Source organism: Lissotriton vulgaris, chromosome 6 (genome assembly GCF_964263255.1).
Source record: "Lissotriton vulgaris chromosome 6, aLisVul1.2, whole genome shotgun sequence".
NCBI classification, from domain to species: domain Eukaryota; kingdom Metazoa; phylum Chordata; class Amphibia; order Caudata; family Salamandridae; genus Lissotriton; species Lissotriton vulgaris.
The window spans coordinates 1,182,862,073-1,182,877,440 of NC_141694.1; the positions used below are offsets into that span (position 1 = coordinate 1,182,862,073).

At 45.2% G+C, this 15,368-nt stretch overlaps 1 protein-coding gene across 3 annotated transcripts in view; it reads right to left on the bottom strand.

Moving 5' to 3' along the window:
- Positions 1-13,126, bottom strand: part of UTRN (utrophin) — a 1,497,630-nt gene extending 1,484,504 nt beyond the window's left edge. For 2 of the 3 annotated variants that reach the window (XM_086927281.1, XM_086927284.1), the window contains exon 1: positions 12,868-13,126. The gene's annotated coding sequence lies outside the window, so the exon portion shown is untranslated. The remainder of the gene's footprint in view (positions 1-12,867) is intronic. The other variant, XM_086927282.1, reaches the window with a different exon arrangement.
- Positions 13,127-15,368: the final 2,242 nt, after the last annotated feature.

Here is a 15,368-nt window from a genome sequence, read left to right on the forward strand (position 1 = left end):
TCGATCTGTATTCGGCTATCTGGTGACCATTTAAGAATCTGAATACAATAAAGTTAAGATTAAGTTAGTTAAGGGGGCGTGGCTTGGACGCCGAGGAAGATGGCGGCTTAGAGCGTCTCTCCTCCCGTCACGAGCGTCTGCATCCAGTTTTGGAACGCTTTTTCGGCTCTGCAGCGGGGATGTGAACGTAGATTCAGGAACCGGACCACTTCCTGAATGTAAGAAGCTGCCCGCGTGTCCGTAGCAGCAGCGGATCGTGAACTGTGCCGAACGGAGCTCCGGACGCACATGGCGGCAGTGCGTGATGAGGGGAAAACACGGAGCGAGAAGCGAACCCCCAGCGCAGCGATGCAGTGACCAGACATAACGAGGGGACCTGGGACAGAAGGAAAGAGTCCACAAAGGAGCGCTCACCTGAACGGAAGGCAGATTCGCCGGTCGCGTGAGTACAGTACGATCGGCCATGCCGGGGGCTTCCTCCGCCTTAACCAAGATGACGGCCGCCACTCGGTAATGATCTGGAACTGAGGCAAAGTGGCTCTCCCCATTAAATCTACCCAATTTAGCCTGCATGTAACATCAGGGGAGCGACTCTGGCACCTACCACTACAATATGGGGAAAATTTGCGCTCATTTCTATTTTTGACATGAGAAACTAATGTAACTAAGGTGCATGCCTGCAATGTCGGCCATTAGACTGTATGAACTCACCAAAAACGCTCGATCAGTGCTCTGCTCATAATGGCTGCCAGTTTGATGATGAGGGTTTGAAGCTGCTGCGCTGAATGCCTGGATTGCTTGCCACCAAACGACATTCGGCTCCCTACTATACCAGTGCTGCCCCCGAATGCTGACAAGTGCCTACAACTCAGCTCTCTTCTTACTACACAGCAACCCACATGCGGTGTACCCTTCAATGACAGTGTTGTCCTTGCAGTGAGTTTTTCAAAGTCATTGTACACACCACGTGCGCCTTTTGATGTATACATGTGGTGCCCTGTACCTGAAATTCTTTCTATGAAGTGCTCCCAGTGTACTGAGATCTAGCTGGCTATCCTCTTGTATGGTCTTCGGTTGTATATTCTACTCCACGATACTAACTACTCAGAGAAAGTTCTAGTAATCAGGATGGATACCAAAGACCAAGGTACCCTTAAAAGACTTAAATCGGATCACTCGAACCCGGGATCACCAAATAAGCCAAAGAAAGTTACCCCGGACGCACTTGATATGATATTGAATAGGCTAGACGAAGTGAAAGACCTAGCCAAGGTCACTAAAGAAGAAGTGGTGGCAATCCGTCAAGATATCCGAGATACCAATGCGCGCCTAACAGAAACAGAATCCCGGATCAGCCGCCTGGAAGACATCGAGGTTAAAACTTCAACGGCTCTGAAACACCTACACATCTCCTCTGACCAGACAGCTAGATGATTGGCCGAGTTGGAGGACAGGAATAGGAGGGGGAACCTACGCATTTTTGGAATTCCGGAAGGGTCCGAAGAGTCGGAGGGATCATGCATTCGGTTCTTGGAGTCCTGGTTTACTAAAGCCACAAACCTGACTTTTACCAACCCTCTTGAATTTGACAGAGCACATAGAGTACCAGGGAGGATCACTAAAGCGCAGAGAGGACCAAGGCCCATCGTATGTAAACCGTTGCGCTACCAACATGTGGAGGAAATCCTTGCCTTCGTATGGAAACACAATCATATTCTGTGGAAGGACACCAAAGTCTATATTTCTCAAGACTACAGTAAGGAGACTGTAGAAATAAGGAAGGCCTTTCTTGCCCTACATCCACAACTATCAGTGAAGGGATATCAATTTGGTTTTGCGGGCCCAGCGAAGTACAGGGTGACAATACGTGGATCGTCTCACTACTTCACGGACCCTAGGAAGCTCAAACGCATGCTTGAAGACGTGGAAGAACGAGATATGGAACGCGACATGGAGACTAATAACCCAGACAGTCTAGCAGCTTCGGCCTCAGCTTCAGGATACAAATGACCACGTCCAAGTTTTAGTGCTTTCATTAAGTCATCTCTGCTCTGTTAATTCTACAAGCCTATGGGCTTGTCTATTGCAAGGTGCCTATAGGGGAAGGTCTCCAGTCCATGGGCGCCATCCAGCACTGGAAGTTTTATGGTACTTCGAAAATTGGTGTAAGGGTTTGAGCTAAAGTCATGGAAGTTTCTTTACTTTAATTCTCTAGTTTCGATCTGGTGTTGATCTATGGCTATCGATTTAATCTCCTGAATTGAGCTGACTAAATCCAGCATCCAGGTCACTGGTGGGGTGGTTCGGAGTTGATCGGATTTTATACCGATCATGCTGAGACTCTCTGCTTAAGGAAATGTTACTCGCAATTTATTGTTTCTACTTGGGTTACCTACCATTGTTGTATAGACCTATAACCTACTAGCCATTACGGGCCTTAAATGAAGGATATGATGCTATAATACCTTCCAATGGTCCTTGTTGTACTCTCTACTTATCGTTCGATAGTTAGAATTTAGTGGATGCTTAAGATTATTTGTTGGTCTATCTAGATTATACAGTGGGAGCGCGTTATTGATTTAATGCTGATTCTGATACACCATTCCAATGTTCCACTGCTTGAGTTGTGTTTATATGCATTTTGCATTGTGCATAGCTGTTCCAATGTCTATACACGACTAGTTTAGACGGGAGGGTTACTGCGGTTTTCCTCAACGTCGCCATGCTTCTGTACTACAGTTGGGGAGGGTGGGGTGGGGGGATGTGGGGGATTGGGGGGGGATGGGTGTTGTGTATTATGGTTTGTATTTTTTCTTTTTCTTTTTTCTTCCTTCTTCTTTCTTCTTTCTCTTCTCTTTTCATTGCTATTCCTTTTTCTTCTGATCTATCTTCTTGCTCTTGATTGGACAAGTTGTATCATGCATATGTTGTATTTGTATACCTACATTCAGACCAGTCGTGCTCTGTCCCTGGGCGCCCAAATGTCTGCTCATAGTTTCCGCCCGTTTCACATCATATGGAGCAAAACTGTGTGTTCTTTGCATAATGCGCCATGTAACATGTTTTTCATTGGACCTCATGTAGCAATCATGATACATACACTATTATAAATGTCACATGCAACGCTTTCCACTCCACTTGGGACAACCTCACTTGACCGACTAAAGATTCTGTCTTTGAATGTTAAAGGTCTGAATCAGCCCGTTAAAAAACAGAAGATATTAGACTATGTGCGCAGACAGAAGGGGGACATTGTCCTGTTGCAAGAGACTAAACTAGATGCTAAACAATTCTACACTCTGCGCAACAAGTTTTATTCGGAGGTTGTAGGTTCTAGCGCACTTGGTAAAAAGAATGGAGTTCTGGTTTTATTGTCAAAAAAGTCCAAGGTAGAATTGCTGTCTTCCGAATCAGATGAAAAGGGGCGCTGGGTCACGGTGAAACTTTCTAGAGACAACACGGAATTCTTTGTCACTAATGTCTAAGCACCTAACGCTAATGACTTAGAATTTTGGCAGGGCTTAGTCAAACAGATTGCAACGATACCTGATACAGCGGTTCAAATAATTGGAGGTGATTTTAATCTCCTATTTGACCCGGCCTTAGATAGAGATTCGAAGTGTGTATTCAAACCGAACAAATCACATAATGCCTTTCTCAAATTATGTCAACAATTTCATTTAATTGATGCATGGAGAATACAGCACCCTACTGATAGGGACTACACATTCTACTCTCCCCACACGATTCGTTCTCGCGCATTGATTACATCTTCATTACACAAAATGGCATTGCGAGAATAGAGGATACATCAATTGAGCCAAGGGTACTGTCAGACCATTCATGCATATCCCTGTCCATCAGAAACATCAAACCGTCCCCTAAACAAACGTCCTGGAGACTAAATGAGGAAATCTTACACAAAGAACAATATAGAACTGAAATTCTAACAGCTATTAGATCCTATTTGGAGATGAACGCGAGGGGGGACACCTCAGACCTAGTGCGATGGGAGGCTTTGAAAAGTACAATAAGGGGTGTGTGCATCAAAATTCGCTCAGCAATGAACAGAGATTGCAATGCAAAGCTGGAAAGGTTAGAGGCTGAGATAGCTATCCTGGAGAGCAAACATCAAATGACAAGGGACCGGGAGACACTCAATATTATGACCAACAGAAAATACGAATATAATAAGCTAGTGAGCGAAAGGGCGGGGGTGTGGCTGGACAGAAAGCGAAGGTTTAAGCTCTGCGAATCTAACAAAGCCGGTAAGAGCCTGGCAGCATACTTAAAATTCAAGGTGCAAAAGAATGCTATTAATGTTATCAGAGACTCTGCGGGAGTTCTTCATTCGGACCCCCAAAAAAATAACTGAGGTCTTTAAAGACTTCTACGAGGGCTTATACGCTAAAAATGAGTTGGTGGCTGAAGACAAAATTCAGGAATATCTACAGGAGTGTGTTCTGCCAAAGCTAAAGCCTGAAGAACAACTCAGTCTTAATGAGCCGATCTCGGCCAATGAGGTGGAAAAAGCGATCAGGAGGTTGAAATGTGGGAAAGCTCCGAGCCCGGGTGGCTTTACAGCCAAATTCTATAAGAGCTTTACATCAGATTTGGTTAAACCTCTTCTGAACCTCTTTCACGGAGTCAGGGGAGGTGAAGGGCACATTAGCAGAAGCGACTATTGCAGTTCTGCCCAAGGACGGCAAAGACCCATCGTTACCAAAAAATTATAGGCCGATTTCCCTGATTAATCTAGATTGTAAGATACTAGCCATGATTTTATCAGCCCGTTTACAGACAGTCCTTCCTACCCTCGTACACCCATCTCAAGCGGGTTTCTTAAAACATAGACTGTCTAGTGATAACACCAGAGTACTAGCCCATGCCCTAGAAAAAGCAAAACTTCTGAATACTCCCACGGTAGCTGTCACACTGGATGCGGAAAAAGCCTTCGACAAGGTAGATTGGTCCTTCCTTGAGGCAGTTCTACACAACTTCAACCTAGGTGAAACGTTTACTAAACTTGTAATGGCTTTGTATGCCGGCCCTACTGCTAAGGTCAGAGCGGGTGGCTCCTTCTCTTCTTCTTTTTGCTTGAAACAGGGGACGAGACAAGGATGCCCATTATCACCATCTCTGTTCTTACTAGCAATAGAACCCTTTTTCTGGCATATTAGACATAATGAAGCCATTGCTGGTATTCCATTTGATGACTGCATGGTAAAATTGACTGCATATGCCGACGATGTGCTGATATTGACGGAAAAAGCCGACGAGGCTATCCCGGCCTTAATGGACACAATTGAGGGGTTCTCCAGAGTTTCAGGATATAAACTGAATAAGGACAAAACAGAAGTTAAGTTGCTAAACAACATCGGGGGTAAAGAAATTCTGGGCTCATCTGGCCTCACTTGGCAACCAAAAGCTTTTAAATATTTGGGCTTAGATTTTGAGAAGGACTTGATTACGACCCTGAAATTGAATGAAGACCTAACGTTAAAAAAGATATCCACTCTGCTAGATAGCTGGTCACCAAAATTTTTGTCCTGGTGGGGTAGGGTTGAGACCCTTAAAATGATGTGCACGCCTCTAGTTAACTACCTAGCCTGCATGCTCCCCATGACTTTCTCGGACGAATTCATCAAGAAGGTAGACAGGTTGTTTTGAGAGTTCCTATGGCGAGGGAAAAAAGCCAGGATATCACTAAAAAAGCTGCAACTAGCAAAAGAAAAGGGCGGCCTGGGCCTGCCCTCGTTCAGGAACTACCAAACAGCCTTCCAATGTAAGCAAGGGGCCCTTTGGCTGGTCGATGCTACATCCTATACTCCAGTGTGGCTAACTATCGAAAGGTCGTTAATGGCACAGGCAGCCCTCTCGGCTCTCCTCACCATGGACTTGGCCCATGTACCTCACTCTAAATACATTCTACTAAATACAGGAAGAGCACTCCTCCGACTTGACCAGTCCCATAAAACTGCTTCGGTGATTAAAAGATCTACCCTACTCTCATTATGGCATAACCCTATGCTCCGGATAGAGGGAAAGACCCTTTACTGGGAGGTGTGGGCTGCAAAGGGTATACATATAGTGAATGACCTTTATGAAAATGGCAGGCCCCTACCCTTTTCGACACTACAAGAGAAATTTAATTTACCACCCATAGAATTCTACCAATTCCTGAAACTGAAAGCCGCTATCTCCAAATGTCCCCTCACTACAGAATTGCCTTGGCTGGTGACCCGTCTCCGAATACTATACCATGCTGACCATTTTGTATCCAGAATATATAAACTGCTCCTTCCCCTGCCCAAGAAGCCACATAGGTTGACCGAAAATAAGTGGGAATCGGAGCCTAACTCCACAGGTATAGCGATAGATTGGGAGGTGATACACAACACCGCATTAACAAACAAGGTTTCCCCGATTCTATGTCAAACAAAGTATATGTTGTTGAACAGAGTGTTCTGGACCCCCCAGAAATTGTTTAAATGTAAACTGAGGGATACGCCCAACTGTTGGAACTGCCAAAAGGCACCTGGTGACTTGGCACACATGCTTTTTAACTGTCCCCTTTTAAAACCATTTTGGAGTAAAATATTCACATATATTCAACAAGTATTTGGTATCACGCCTGCCCAGGAATTTATATATGTCATTTTGGGTCCTCTAGAAACACAATTGCCGGACATTCATGACAGACAATTGCTTGATATCATGTTGACATTGGCGTGCAAGGTCATACTTTATAAATGGAAAAACTTTGCTGAAGTCAACTTTAAAATGTGGCTAGAATGGCTTTCCTTCTTAAGAGGGGCGGACAATCCTGCGCTACAGTCAGCCACGTGGAAGCCTTCGAACAACAAACTCTGGGTCTCCCTGGATGCGTCATCCTCCCATTTTGAACCCCCATGATGCACATCTCAATGGCCAGCTTGCTTACGTAGACTCTATATAGAATTTGGTGTGTTTAACTGTGTATGCTCACTGTATATTTCCTGTTGCGTGTACAAAGAACCAGGTCTGGGTAAACCGACTAATATTGCTCTGTGGATACGCCTGTCCTTTCTCTTCTCTTCTCTTTCTCTTCTCTCTCTTGTTTCCTCTCTTTCTTTCTCCCCCCTTTTCTTCTCTTTTCTCTCTCTGACTTGACTTTGATTATTGTAAGTGTCATTGTGCCAACATTTTATCCATTTGTTCCTTGGAAGATTTACTGTATTGTCTTTATTTTCATCCCTATTCCTCAATAAAAAAGATTTGAATTAAAAAAAAGATTGAGTTAGTTAAGATTTTTTTAAAGTGTAAATGGTCGCTCCTAACGGAGCGTCCCCGCACTAGGATTGCCCTATCTGGTGCATATGCGATAGGGGAAATGAATGAGAGAGAAACCTGAACAGAAAAAAAAGGTAGATACGGGATAAACAGAAAAGCCCGGAGTTAGGCTAGCCTAAACAGCCATGTTTTGAGTTTCTTCCTAAAGATTTTCTCAATCAGTTCTTGTATCAGTTGGAGAGGCAGAGTGTTCTACAGGTTTAAGGCCCGGAGGACAAAAGGAAGGACCACCCAAGCATGCTCTCTTTATTACCAACACTTTTGCCAGTGCAGCATCTGATGATCTAAGTCTTCTACTGAGTTGGTAAGATTTAATTTACAGAAAAAGTTAAGGTGGGCCCCTGCCATTACAAATCCTATGGTAAAAGCACATAGCTTTAAAGGGGACTGTTTTCCTCAAAGGCAGCCAATGAAGATCCTCCAAGGCAGGACCTGCAGGTGCCTGTCTTGGATGTTTAAGCAGAAGACATGCAACTGCATTCTACACTCTCTGAAATTAATTTTGTAAAGTATGTTACAGTAGTTCAACTTGGACATAACAAGAGCCTGAACAATTTTTTCCTGGTACATAAAGGAAGAAGATCCATGATTTTGGCCACTGTCTAAAGAGTGACAAACCATTTCCCAGCCACACAAGCTACTTGGCTGTCAAGAGTAAGTTTAGAATCGAACAGAAAACCCAGGTTTTTCACTTTGCACTTAGAGTCTGGAGTAAGGCCAAGACCCTTGGGCCACCAAGCCTAGCACCAAACAGAAAATCACACAAAAATACATTCGAAACAATACTAAAAATTGAAGCGTGATATAAAATCATAAATCCATAAAACTGAGATATAACAAGCGAGAATAGCATTTCATGATACAATTGTGGCTCGTGTGCATAAAGATTGTTGTATAAAATCTGCAGTTACAAAACATATCCATACTGTTGACAATGTCTGTAGAAACTAAAATGTGCCTTCTCCAGAAAAGGTAAACTAAGCGTTTTTCTTAAAGAGGAATACAATTTTCAGAAAAGGATAAAGTGCAGTGTGCTTTGTTGCGAGCGACCATCACATGGATAGACAGGCAAATTAGCAGCAAACATACCCTGTCTGCAGTGTGCAACAAGGAAGTGAAAAGTGTTCAACCATAGTCTAGTTGTCAAGAATCTATGCTGTAGGTTATTGACCCATATTAAATAAGGCTTGATGCCAAGACCAGTGCGCATTTGTGCATGGCCAGTGACAGTGGGCATTCTTGCATTTTTGGACATTCTCTCCTCCTCACATATGTCTAAAAACAGTTTGATCAATTGTATTTATTTATTTGAATAGTTTTATAAAGCGCAAACAAGACCTAAAGGGGTATCAGAGCGCTGTACAGAGTTGGCTCAAGCAAGGGTACAAATACAATGTGAAAGTGGGTGAAGTTGCAACGTAATGGAAAATGGTCAGGTTAGGAGTTGGGGTATAAACGGTGCACTAGAACACCAAGAGCAAAACATCATAAAATAATATGCACCAGAGAAGTGCAATACGAATCAGGGAAATTTAAACAAAAAAACAAGAGCGAGATCACCAATTAACCCGTTAACCGTGGCGGTAATTCCGCCGCGGTGCGGGCGTTTCCGAGCGCTGGTGGAATGCCGTCGCCCAATGGCCGACGGCAGCACTGGGGAGGTAGCGTTGCTGTCGGCCATTGGCCGACGGCAGCGCTTAAGGGGTTAAGGAGCCATAGAGGACTAGAATACAAAAATGTGTTATTTGTTTTTTTACAACCATAAAGCATGACACTGAAAATATTTAAAATGTAAGTTTAAAATAGAATAAAAATTAAAAAAAAGGTTTCACAATAAAGTGCATCATTATAGAGGACTAGATAAAAATAACGTAAAAGCATACAATAAAACGCCTCAGTGTAGTAGAACAAGAATTGGGTATTAATAAGAACAAGAGCATGATCACAGGATGATGGTGTTAACGTTCATTCAGGAGTAGACGTTTTATCCGTTTTTTAAAGGATGTAGTGGAATGATTGGATCTGATCTCAGATGGCAGTGAGTTCCAGATTCTCGGAGCAAGACCAGTGAATGCACAGTTGTAAGATCTTTCTTTTTTAATCTTGGAGGTTTCAAGAGAAGGGTGGACATACTTCTAAGGTTTCGGCTGGAGCCCGAAAGTTCAAGCTTATTTGCCAGGTAGTACGGGGTGTTGTAGTGTATGGCTTTATTGCAAGCTACCTTGAGTCTGATTCTGGGTTCAATAGATAGCCAATTTAGTTGCAGACGGTCTGGGGAAATGCGTTCATACTTTCTCGAGCCCGTTATGAGTCTAGCCGATGCGTTCAGGGTAGCTCTGAGTGGGGCCAAGCTAGCTTTGGGAAGTCCAACAAGGGTAACCAGCCCATATTCCAATCTAGAGATAATCAGGGATTGAACTGCCGACATGAGGTCTTTGGGAGGGGTGCGGGGGGAACGTTTGATTTTCTTAAGTGTGTTAAGTTGGAAATTGGCTCCCCTAGTAGGAGCACTGATGTGCGCTTGTATGTTTTAAGTGTTTAACTGTCAATGATCCAGAAAAACTAGCAGAGAAGTTACATTGACGTCTAATAAATTCACTTAGATCCAGTTGATTACAGATCTTATATATGAATGTGTTCCGAGGTATTTTTAAGCCCTTTTCCAATTTAAGACAGTACGCTATAATTAAACGATTTGGTGAGATTTCCTCTTTGGTCAAAATTTTCAAGCACAGCAAAAGCGGTTGCAACTTCACAGTGATGTGTAGGTACCCTAGCCCAATGTCAGAATGACATACATAGTTGCTAGTAAAGTTAGAGGGACATCTAGCAGCCTTTTTATAAAACCATTTTCCACCTTCCCCAGCCCAGGTTGGCCGCAGAAGCCCCACACACCAGCCCCCACTGGTGGCACCGGGACAGCACTTAGCCTTGCAGATTGTTACCAACTCTTTCATAGGCCTGCTACTCGTTCTTGCTGCAAAACCGAAGACCACCTCTGTACTCCTTGCTAATGTGGCTACCCTGGCTGCCAGCTTTCAAAGTACCCCAGGTGAGTCTATCGTTAAAAGGTATTTCCAGGTATGGATACAAAGAAAACTTGCTGATAATCCTGCTATTAATAATAAATCTCTTGCTTTTCTCACATTGGGATCCAATCACCAACATATAAGTTTTGGTTACCATCAAGGAGTTGCAGCCTCACTGCACCGCAGAACTGATGGAACTTACGTCAAGTTCCAGGCAATTTTAACTAGTTTTTTTTAGGGGTGGGCGTAATTTGCGTAATTGCGTTACTCAAATCTCTGCAAAACGGTAAAAAATCTCTGCGAACGGGCAGAAATTCCACGAACACGCGAAATTGCTTGTTTGCAATGCTTTTTTCCTGTTAGCAATTGCTGTTTGCGTGCTTCAGGGGAAAATATCTCGCGAACACGCATTTTGAGAACGTGAACAAGCAAAAATTTCACGAAGTCGCGGAACGCAGATTTTTGGGGCAATTTCACATTCTCCGTGGAACGCGAAATTAACCAAATTCCGCGAGCGAAACGGAATTTACTGCCCAACCCTAGTTTTTTTACGAGAGTCCAAAATGCCTTGGTAAAGTTCAGCATTTAATGTACTCTTGGGAAAGTGGTTAAATCAATGCACGGTTCTCTGTAACGAAAAAAAAATAGTATGTGCGGATAACAATGCGCCCAGTCCATACAGTTGTTCACATTTCGACTGTGCCAGTGAATTCAAGCACTGTAAAATCTCAGCTGACCCCTGTTCTTCAAAGAAGGAATCTGTGATGACCCCCCCTCCCCCCTCCCCACCCCAACTCTACGTTTTGCGGGTTTCTTGGCAGCTTCACCCTGGGAAGACATCAAAGTGTAGTGCGGTAGGGGCGAGTGCTCTTTTTAATTTAGGGATCCTCCCCTCCCCCCGCTGTCACTAAATCGCGTGCTTGAAGATACACACACCAAAACGGCTTGAGGGGCGGCTGGCTCACAGCAACAAAGCGTGAGAGGCCCGCCCCATCGCCAGTAAGAGCGGAGGTCTCCGGACAACACCCCCCGGATCTTCAATCTATTTTGAGGTTTCTTCATGCGTCCTCCCATGAAGGCAGAGGGCTCCGCGCGATCAAAAAATGAAAGGTCGCTTCTGATGGGCCTGCGGGACACCTCCCACTTTTTCTCAGTTTGTGCAGAGGAAACGCGCGTCCCTTTCAGCAAAGATCCTTTCCGACTGCATCGGATATTACTTGTGAAATGTTCCACAGCACAGTTTCTGCAAGTTAAAGGATGTCAATATTGCTATGTATTTTACAACTCGGCGGAGCCAGGCACAATTGTTTTTTGATGTTGTTGCAGATTTATATAGCGCGAACTCGACGCGAAGGTATTGTAGCGCTTTACACGAGCACCAGTCACGTTAGACAGGGACACATTCATTTTTTGTTAGGCACAAGAGATTAATTGATTTGCCCAGAATCACAGGCTGCTGAGCCGACGCCGAGACTCCAAACTGGTTCCCCAGCTCCGAAGTCGGCAGCTCTGGCTCTAATGCCACAACCTCTCCCCTGACAATGACAAGAGTAACCCTGGCCTGGATTTTATGGGAAAATGACAAGAAAAATGAAGGCGAGCGCTGGATGAGAAGATTGTGGCTGAGGGAATTAGGCAAAAACAACAGACTGGCGCACGTCCCCAGCCCAGTCAATGCGCCGCTGGTGTGCCCTGGGAAAAACTCGCAGCCTCACGGCTGGTGACTCGCAGGAATGCGCCGCCCCATAAACACTGCTGGGTTTAGTTCCCGATTACAAACCCACTCCCTCCCCCGGGGCCTGGCCTCTTAATATGTAATCCTCGGGCAGACCTGCGCATGCAGAGGGCACCTGCAGCCCGGAGCCCACACTTGAGATGGATGGGCCTGGCCCCGCCCTCCTGCCCATGTGTGTGGCACTGCACGACCTGGGCCGGCACAGGCGAGTGGGATTGTCTCTCCTTGTCATCTCCACTCACACAACACGCTGGAATCATCAGAGCTTAAAAACACGGGGTTCCGGGTGGAACGCACTAGAGCAAGACCTTATTCTTAAGACACTGGTAACTCGTAAAATGCTGAAAATCGAACAGACCACAAGAACAGTTTGCAAAATGTGCCCGGTTCCATCCCAGACAGGCATGTGACGGGGGGAGTGAGAAAAGCAAATAACTCAGTACTTTAGTTCAACACACATTATGCCTGACATCTAAAGTTGTGCCGTGCACCGCATCCTGCAGCTTGTAGTTTTGCACTTCGCGTGATAAAGTACAACAAACATAACAATTAAACTAACAAGGATGTGTCTACAAACAGACGATTTAGGACACCGTGAGGTCTACGCAGCCTTTAGGGTATGAAATGCATAGGGTGAACACAGTAAGATCACAATACAGATTCGCCTTTATTCTCAATCCTCTCCCCCCTCTACCTGTCGGTGCTGAGCCCCGGTGCTGTTGGAACCCGATCCCCCGCCTCGTGAATTATTTCCCGGCTCTCTGCGCCTACCTGCTGCCGGCGGCTTTGTCCCGCACTTTCGCCGGAGCCCAGCACACCCAGCCGGGGAAGGAAGGGCCCTCCGTCCCGAGCAGCTGCTTCCAGATGGAGCGCCGATCCACGCCCCTCACTCCAAGATCGGTGAAAACAGAAAGGCAACAAAAAAGTAACTTTGTATCCAGAAGCCCTGGCGGGGATCGTGAGCGATGGCAGTGTGCAGGGCTGGCGCTCCGGGCGTGCTCTGCCCACCCCCTCCTGCTGAGCAAACTTTGCACAGATCCGCGGCAGCAACTGGTCCCTGTCCTCTCCCGCCCTCTCCAGCCGCTGCCCTCCGACCCCAGGGCGGCCCTTCCCCCTGTCAGAGTGCCCCCGCCTCGGTTGCGCTGCTGCTCCGCCTCCCCCGGCAGCGGCGGGCTCGCCACCCTCTCAGCCTGGGAAAACGTGGCACGGACGGTCACCTGACGGCTGCCAGTCCCGCCCCGGGAGTGACAGCGGAGGCTGGCCCCGCCGCCACCGGGCACGGGAGAAGCTTCGCTCGGGCCGGCCGGGAGGGTGAGAACCAAGGAGCCCGTGCCCCGGAGGCGCCGGTGTCCCAAGCTTCCCAGCGCCGAGGCTAAAGTTAGGCACAGGGACGGTACAGTCCCGCAGGGGGCAGGTGCCAGCTGCAATGCTCGGAGGAGAAACGACAATAACAATATGAGTAAATAAAAAACAACTTCAACATTTGAGCAGCTGCAGACTCGCCTAATGCTGCAGCCAAGGGTAGATCTCCGCACACATCAGACGTTTTGGTATACACAAGAGATCACTGCGACTTACAAAATGAAATAATAATAGAAAGTAAAATAAACAAGAATTACCAAAAGTAGCAGGCATGCGTTTTGAGTCCTGGCGGAGTTTTTTTTTAAAGGCTGCAACTTGGGGGAAAAACAGGCATTGGAAAATTCAATAGTTTTGGGTTTAATGAGCCAACGCAAGTAACAGACATTCACACATCTTTGCTTGCGTTGGATGCAGGGCTTTAAGTGGGATTAAACAACTGGGGGGTCACTCAAAGGGGCGTGACCACTGTAATTAAGGGCGTAGCTTAAAACAATTTAGCTACAAGTCTGTGCTTAGCATAGTGTGCCACCCGACTTTTATTTTGCTGTTTCTGTCATTGCATCCAGATATATGCTACAAGTAACACCATACCTACAACAAGTCAGGACTATTGGCTTTGTCAATGGTTGTTAGTTGCATAAGATAAATAAGCAGCAACTATGGCTTATATATAATATTGAAAAAGCTTCCAATTAAAGTCCCAGTGACACCATGACAATGTTGCTGCTCCTGACTTTCAAAAAGAGAAGTGACAATTTGCAGTGTGCGCTATTCTATAGGGCCCCCTCATTCGCAACAGCGCTCGGAGTCTTGTGCTTTAAAAAGCAGACACATGGGAGATGTAAGAAGGAAGAATTTCCCTTCTCTACAATGCTCACCTGGCATTAGGTCATGCAGTAACCTCTCCACTAGTGAGAAGTCAGCAGTGTGAGCAGCGCACATCAATGTGCCTGCTGTCACTGCAGTCCGGAAAACAACGGACTGCTTGTGCCAGGGCACAAAATAAACGAGACGAAGAACGAGACGTACCCGAGGCCAAGATGGCGGTGAAACACGAGCAGAACATATCCAGTTCTTAAAAGTGTACAGAAGGACTCATCAGAGAGTCTGCACCTAAAGTGAAGCCTCGGCGAATAATCAATACCAAATGACAAAAGAAGAGAGTTCCCCGGAATAAGAGAATCTCCGCATGTATTCAAGATCAGAGGGATAACAACCGGTACAGAATTTTTACAGAGACCCACTTACAGAACGTCGAAGAGATCCAACCACGGACCACTGTCCAACTAAGGATCATTACCCGATGTGGTAATAGAAATATAACATAATTACCTGACAGGATACCCAGACCATCTAATTTCAATAACAGAGGATACCAGTAATAAGAACTTGATGACCCCATATGAATATGCCCTGTCCTGAAGAAGGTGTGACCATAACCACGGCCCAAACACCGAAACGCGTCAACGCACTACGTAAAATAGAATCCAAATAATGCCCGGTGGGCTCCAGATATAGTAAAAAAAGGGTTTTCCCTTGGCTGACACACTTATATTCTCATGCCCATTCGCATGTATTTCTATACAGATATTAAGCCACATACATTGCAATCTATCCACACATTTGTTGTATAGTTTAAAACATTTATTCTTAAAAAGTCTTTTACTTTGGTACAAAATTGTTAGACAGTTTTAAAAGGAATTTTTCATAGTCACAAAACACATTCACAATATGACATTTTACAATATAACATTTAAAAACATTTCATTAACACAGTATCATACACTTAAATGATTAAAAAGCGCAATGGTAAATATTTTGCACTGGATTATAAAGAGGAGAAAATCACATCAAGAGAGAGACATGCAAAAGACATAAACAATTAGTCATATAAGATACACATCGGAGAC